Genomic DNA, 7,555 nt, shown 5'->3' with positions numbered 1-7,555 from the left:
TCCCGATCTTGCTTTATAACTTAACTAGTACTTAACGAAAATTAACTTAATTATAGTGTTTGGAAAGCTCTCGAGATGAGCTGTAAGAATGTGCAATGAGAAATAAGGGGTTCCATTAAAAAAAATTAAAGATGACCTTCACGTGACCTTCAGAGGACTATCCAAGGTCAAATCGATGGCACCATCTTATGTCCCCCTTCGAGTTAAACAACTTTTGTCTGAAACATTTTTGTCTACTGGGTTTAGTTTTCGAGATATTTGGCTGGATCATTTAAAATGGGACATCCTGTATATATTATATATTATATATATTTCATAAAAGGAAGCATAAGCCGTTTACAGAGATTTACATTAGTGTACATTACATTTTTCAGTAAATGGGCGCATTTCTTATAAAATGTTTTGCAAGAAAGAAATAAAATACTCTATAGTTTTTTATGGGAATGTTGGTGATGTGTGGTAAATATCAAGGGCTAAACGTCCGCTGCAGGCAACTAAAAAAAAGAGAAAATAAAAAAATATGAGGGCGGTAGGCAAGCAAAAAAAAGTGATTAGTAATAAAGAAAATTTGTCGAAGGCATTAACGTAATAAGTGACTTTTTTTTATTCCAAAAAACTGTGAATTAACATTTGAGTGAATCGATGCTAAAAGGGTATGTCTGTGTTTGTATCTGTATCTTTTAAGTAGATAATTTTGTGCGTGTGTGCGTGCGTGTGTGTATATATGTGTGTGTGTGTGTGTGTGTTTGTGTAAGTGAATGAATCGTGAATATTTCCTTGTTAGCTATTGCATATTCCTAAAATATTGAAAATATATTACTAGCAGATATTATAACATAAGATTAACATTTAATTGTTATTCGTTATAATATACATTGTTTTGCCTCACAATCTGTCGCTCTGCCTTATACTTCATCATCTCTTCATTTAACCTTTTACTGCTACGCGAACGTGTTGTAACAGCTCTCGTTAATTCTTTAACATCTGCGAAGGTTTTTATATGGCGCTATTCCCCTGTATCACGTTAAAAGCGTACTTATTAAAGTAATCAAGGCAATTTTGCGTGCAGGTTACAGTATACGTGAACTGACCGAAACAAAGGCTCATATTCACGGGCACATTTAACACTAAATATGGTCGTATATTTTTCAGTCATAATACAGGCTGCGATCTTTGTAAGAAAAATAAAATTCGTAATTAGATGAGCACGTTTAGCGCTAAACGTCGCACGTACAATTACGTGATGAAAAATTTAACGAGCTAGCGTAATTTAAAAGTCGACAAATGGATTATGAGCGGCATTAATCCTTATGTTTCTGACAATAAGATCGTTATATATCATGATATGACTAATTTAGGATAAATATTATCGACAATTTATAACTAGAACGTCACTAATACGCACGCCTCCCCCCCCCCCCACACACCCACACACACACACACACATTAAGAGTAAAGAATAAATATTAGAGCTATTAAATTGAATATATTGGTAAAATTGATCAAGTTTTTGAAATATAGAATTTAGTTAAAAACATTTATCCTCAAACAAAAATGTTTTTACATAACACAATAAGCAATGTTGATTTTTTTTACAAAATGATTACTTATCCTATCCATATTTTTTCTGAAAAATTAAAATTTTTATTGGAATCTTCTTTACAGGACATCTTTTAAATGTAAATGTCTTGTAAATTTTTTTAAAGATATATGTAGTAAAGATATGTCATAAGACGCGCATTTTTTAATATGCATGTAGAAGAAAAAAATATGTAAATAAAAAATAAACCGAAAATAGAGGGCTCTTAAAACTAATGTTAGATCAAAGAAACACATTCTCGATATAAAATAAAACAAACACGAGTCATAAAATATTAAACATTAAATATTTATTTGAAATCGTAAAAGAGAATTAAGAAGCTGGAAGAAGTATTTATTTTTTCAATGGTTTGACTGCTTATCTCCTGGAGATTATCAGTAGAGTTGATTTGTGAGTTTCACTATCGATCGTTTCGGCGTGTTGAAGTTAGTAACAGCCTTTAACAGCTCGTATAAGTATGTATATACATATAATGCATTCGCAGCCGACCTACACTTGAAACAGCGGTAAATGCCCTTTATTCGCGTGTAACGGAGCTTTAAAATGGGTCGATAAATCATATCCAGACTAATGTCTGCATTGTAACAGATGAAGGCGCGCGCGTAGTGGCTCTCATAATGGAGATGGATGCAGGTCATTCAGCCTCGTCCGAAATGAAATTTTCAAACTATCACCTGATATTCGAATCATTTGGTTTATACACCTCTTTAAGCCGATCTCTCTTCTTCTCCCCCTCCCCCCTCTTTGCCCCCCCTCTCTCTCTCTCTCTCCCTCTTTGCTTTTTCTCCTTTTCTTTCCATTAAAAGCACATCCTAAGTACGACGTTGTTTTTAGCGTGCCGTTGCTGACGATATATATCCGCTTTTTGCCCCAAACATTCTATTCAATCTAAAAACTCCATTACAGAATCATATTAATAGGCGCAATATATCGCAAAAAGAAATAGAAGATGTCATAAAATTTTATGTTAGAGTATATTCTTATTTTTATTTATTTGCATTATATTATATATTATATTATTATTGATAGAAATATTTGACATTAATAACTCATGATTATAGAACGTCTCACATATTGCGTTAATGGTTACGTTTACACCGTACGTTTAGTCCACGGCCTATACACCAAATTCGACCTAATTTAGATCACATTATTTAGGTCACACGCTGTAAACATTATTATACCTGACCCGACCTGTTGTAGGTCAGGCCGGATTTTTTAGCGCCCTCACCTAAAATAGGTCGTCTACTTTCTCGGTGTAAACGCGCGACTGACCCGACCTAAAAGCTTCGTAGCCGTTTCCTCGGTGGAGCACTGCTGTTTTGTTGAATAGTTAGGTTAAACCGGTTTGTTATTTACTTTTAGACTGTGAAAAGACTAATTGATTTGTGCAAAGAACATAAATATTAAAAAAAAAGATGGAAAAAAGTTCATGCAGCGATTCAAGTTCATAAGTACCAATGCCTTTGCTAATCAAAATAATACAAATAATGGTAATTATTTAGAATACGGGCCTCATCTCCGATTTTGATGAAATTGGGCTCATTCGATGCGTTTTCACTTAAAATGAAAGAATCTGGCAAAAATGCGGCGGTCGGTCTTGCGAACCGAGATATTAAGCATTAAAGTTCGAGATTTTAGAGGTTAAGATATCTGTCATCCCGACTCAATATAGCGCTATGTATACGTTCTGGTGAGTACAATGCTGTATATGGAAATAATCTGTACAAAATACGATAGATGACTCTAATTCGGACCAGCGTGGACTAAATGTGACCCAATCAATTTTTAAGTCCCTTTCGGTGTAAACGGTTGGTGATTGACCTACTTTGGGTCACGATATAGGTCAGGTCGCTATCAGTCGTACGGTGTAAACGTAGCCAATATTAAACAAAGAATTTTTTAGGACCGTAAATGTAATTTCACACAACGAGTAGAGAATAAATGCTTTTAACGGTCAAACTGGGTCTTAAGTGTTCAAATAATTCATATTAATATCAAATATTTGAATCTTTTAGAATCAGTTGTTTTTTTCTTGCATAATTCATGTTACAAAAAAGAAACACATAAAATATTATTTTTACGATTATATATTGTAACAATTAGAAAATTTGTATGTAAGATAATTTGAAAATTTGATATCTAAAATTTGGTTTACTTATTTGATATATACACATTTTATTATTCATATATTCTATCTGTTTTTAACTTTCAAACAATTCTTTAGAATTTGTTGGACGCATCAATATTTTGTAAGAGTTCGATTGTTGTGTTGTTAAAAATTATATCGTTTATTCACAAGCGTAGTATGGCAGACTGTAAGTGTGCATATGCTTGCAATCGACTCTCTGCCGTGTTTGTAAATCCACTTTACCATTTTGTACTGTTAAATTGGAGCTGTCCAATGAAAGCACCGATATGGCGATATAGTTGCGTCATAATAAAACTCCGTACAAGTGGCGCAAGCGAGAGGTCGCGTAAACATACACACTGCATATTTCTACTGGGTCTGTTATACCACCGAGATGCGTTTGACAACGGCCGTGAATGTGTGCAAAAATACATTTTACATAATTTTGCTCCGTGGTACAAGAAAATATTTGTTAAATTAATGTCGCTGGAGCGCCGCAGCGCAATGTTATTTTTAAAATTATTCATCGTCGTTTAAATTTTATGGCTCATGAAATAACATAATACGTAATACAGTTATCGAGTAATAATTAAAAAATCTTTTCGAATAATAGTATTATTAAAAAACAGTGTACTGCGGGCATGCGGGTATGTATAAAAATTCATATCAAAGTATCTGCAACTTAAAAAAATAAATGAATGTAAATAGCGATTTGAAAATCAACTATCATACACATGTTACATGATCTGCGAAAAAGCCTTGGATAAAATTTGCATCGAGAAAAAGTCGATATTCTTTTTATCTCTTTTTTTCTCTTTCCTTTTCTCTCAAACAAGTTGGAAAGTTGTTGAATGAGAAACGAAAGATATCAGTTTCGAGAAATTCAGTACAGTTACAATTAATCATGATTACATTGTTGTGCGTAACCACGTGTAACTGCGAGCGTCGTATTCCGAAGATAGCCATCACATACATATAATTCTATGCGCGTGTAGGTATAGGTAAGCTCCTGAAAGCTTCTTTGGCAAGACTTGTGATCCTGTACATATCTGCTTATAAGTGAAATGTTGAGGTAATATATTACGCCTCGCATGAGTCTCGTATCGCAGCAGAGTGCTGTCAGTAGAAATTGAAACGCGTTTTGGATAATAAACGAAGGTGGAACATGAAATTCCAATACAATGAATTCCAAAATAGTGAATCTCTCATTTACGTTCTTGTATGTATTGATCGAGAAAACGTCAAAAATATATTTTATGCAGCAGTTGTAAATAATACGTAGATATATGAATTTCCATTTACTCATGAAGTATTTTATTTGAGATAAAGCTTTTAAGCTGTTAAGAACTCTATAAACTCTCACAATCAGTATAGAAAATGGAAAACCGTGTTGAAATATATTTATTGTAAGATTATGTGGAGTTTATATAAAAAAAATGTATTGCAAGATATTTTGCAATATATACTTTTGAGTATACAATTTGAATGGCGATTTGCTAATGTTGAAAAAATTACGATATCAAAGAAGAAATTAAGTAACAATTATATAATCTTATTTTATTGAAGAGAACATACATGTTTTTAAAAAAGTTTATAACATTATATCAATATTGACAATATTCTGAATGGATTTGTGTAACAAATGTGTTTGTTGCAAACATTATATGAAATTTTCAATAAACAACTATAAATGTGGACATCCAACACGGCAGCCAAGTTTCTGTTAAAAATATCTGTATGTATATACATATGCTAGCTGTATGTATGTACATTTCTGCTACTCGCTTATGACAATACCGGTTATACGTGATCGGTTTCTCATTGTACGACCAAATTCTGTCGTTTTAAAGACAAACGGCCTATATGTTCCATGCGCGTTGTGCATAGAGAAAAGAACAAAGAAAAGAGGGAATGAGGACAACGGACGAGCGAGACACATCGGCCGAGTGTCAGGCGCACGTGAGACTGCTGTAGTTGCCGTGCACATGAAGCGAACACTAGTCGAGATCCAATCTGTACGAAAAAGAAGACTAGGAGAAGAAGTAGCGGAAGTAGAGAACGATTCTCGATGGTGAAGAGAAGGAAGAGGTAGGTCCATCTGTAGTTATCCACCAAAATATCGCTAGGTTGTGTCGACTGAGGGCGAGCGGAATACCAGGCCAATTTTGCTATTAGAATTTAAAATGTTTTCATGAATAAAAATCGACTAGAGAATTGAGGCTAGAGGACAGAGAGCACGGTCCTGGACCGGCCGTGAACAGCTTGATGAGACAGTAGGATAGGAATCGACGCGCGACGGTGAAACATACGCTCGCCAGCCGTCGCGCCGTCGCGACGCGTAAATCTAACATGACCATAATGTTGGCCTGCACGCAGATGCGCAGTGGTATAACTTTCAAATGTGAACGCAGATGCAATTTCGTGAGGTTTTTATCCGCCCGACAGTATAACGAGATGATGTGCGCAGCTGCAATGAATAAAAAAGTTTTGGGATTACATGACATTCGTATCCGAATCGGAACGGAAATAAATCATTGTTATCTGGAATTGTAAATGTACTAGTTGTGTTTATATGTATAAATATTTAACATTTACAACTAATTTATTTGATATTTTTCTTTTTTATTATTTTACACATTTATATTAATTTTTAAGAAAGAAATTTTTAATTTCTTTATACATATATGTATGTATGGAGGATGTATACAACACGTGCCAGAGCCGGGACTTAGCATTTCGGCGCTCGAGGAAAATAAAAAATTTTCTTTATAACAGATGAAATATAATAAGCAATATTAATTAATAGTAATTAATAGTATATATATATTAATTAATATTAATTTAATATAATCACGTGTACAGGAGAGGAATTATACGTTATAGTCATACAAATTTACATATATGTTACAAATGAAATATAGTTACTAAAATTACAATAAAATTTTTCGTGTTTTGAATACGCGAAATTATCAATTATTATTATATATCAAAATCTATATCCTATCAAATTTCATTTTCAATTGAAAGAATTCCTATGTTTGATAATTTTTCTGGACTTAACAATGACCACACACACATCCAGACACACACACACAAATAATTTTTTATTAACTTCAATTTGCGCCCCCTTCAAATTGTTTACATGAGACAAATGCCTCGCTCGCCACACCCTTGTCCCGACTCTGACACGTGCAAAACATTATGCAAAATTTTATTAGTATAGAGGTTACAATTGGAAATGCGACATTGGCATAAGTTTATGATTTAAAATATCAGTGCCCGTTTTTTATGCGTAAAAAGGAATAATTTTTAGGAGTGATTTGTGTGCTATTCGTATGGATGCCTACAGATCGTATACCTACAGTGGCGGACAAAAGAAAGTTTAAAAGGTAAATTATACAAAGAACATCATCATTCTGAGAAAACGGAACTGTATTTTGAAACATGAATGAATATTTTTTAAATATCTGTATCTTACAAAGTAATGAATAACATAAGAACAGAATATAAAGACACATAGGACGTTTTTAAACAATTGAATAAATAAGAAAATTAGGTGGACAAAAGTAAGTTTAATTTTATATTTTTTGATTATTATCTTTGTATTTGAACAGTTTGTTAATTTTAATAGTTTGTAGAACCTCCTTTGCTTTCTATTACTGCTTATAGTCTTTTTGGTATACTGTTAACTAAGTTTTCTAATATATTTATTGGAAGATTATACCATTTTTGTTGTACTGCTTTCCAAAATGATTCTTTGTTAGTACGAGTACTTAAAGGGATGTGTTCATTTAAAATCGTCCAGAGATTCTCTATAGGATTAA

The sequence above is a fragment of the Mycetomoellerius zeteki genome, unplaced genomic scaffold, assembly GCF_001594055.1.
Source record: "Mycetomoellerius zeteki isolate Tzet28-1 unplaced genomic scaffold, Tzet1.0 scaffold113, whole genome shotgun sequence".
Classification (NCBI taxonomy): Eukaryota; Metazoa; Arthropoda; class Insecta; order Hymenoptera; family Formicidae; genus Mycetomoellerius; species Mycetomoellerius zeteki.
The sequence above is the reverse complement of the archived record's forward strand: the minus strand, read 5'-3'. Positions refer to the sequence as shown.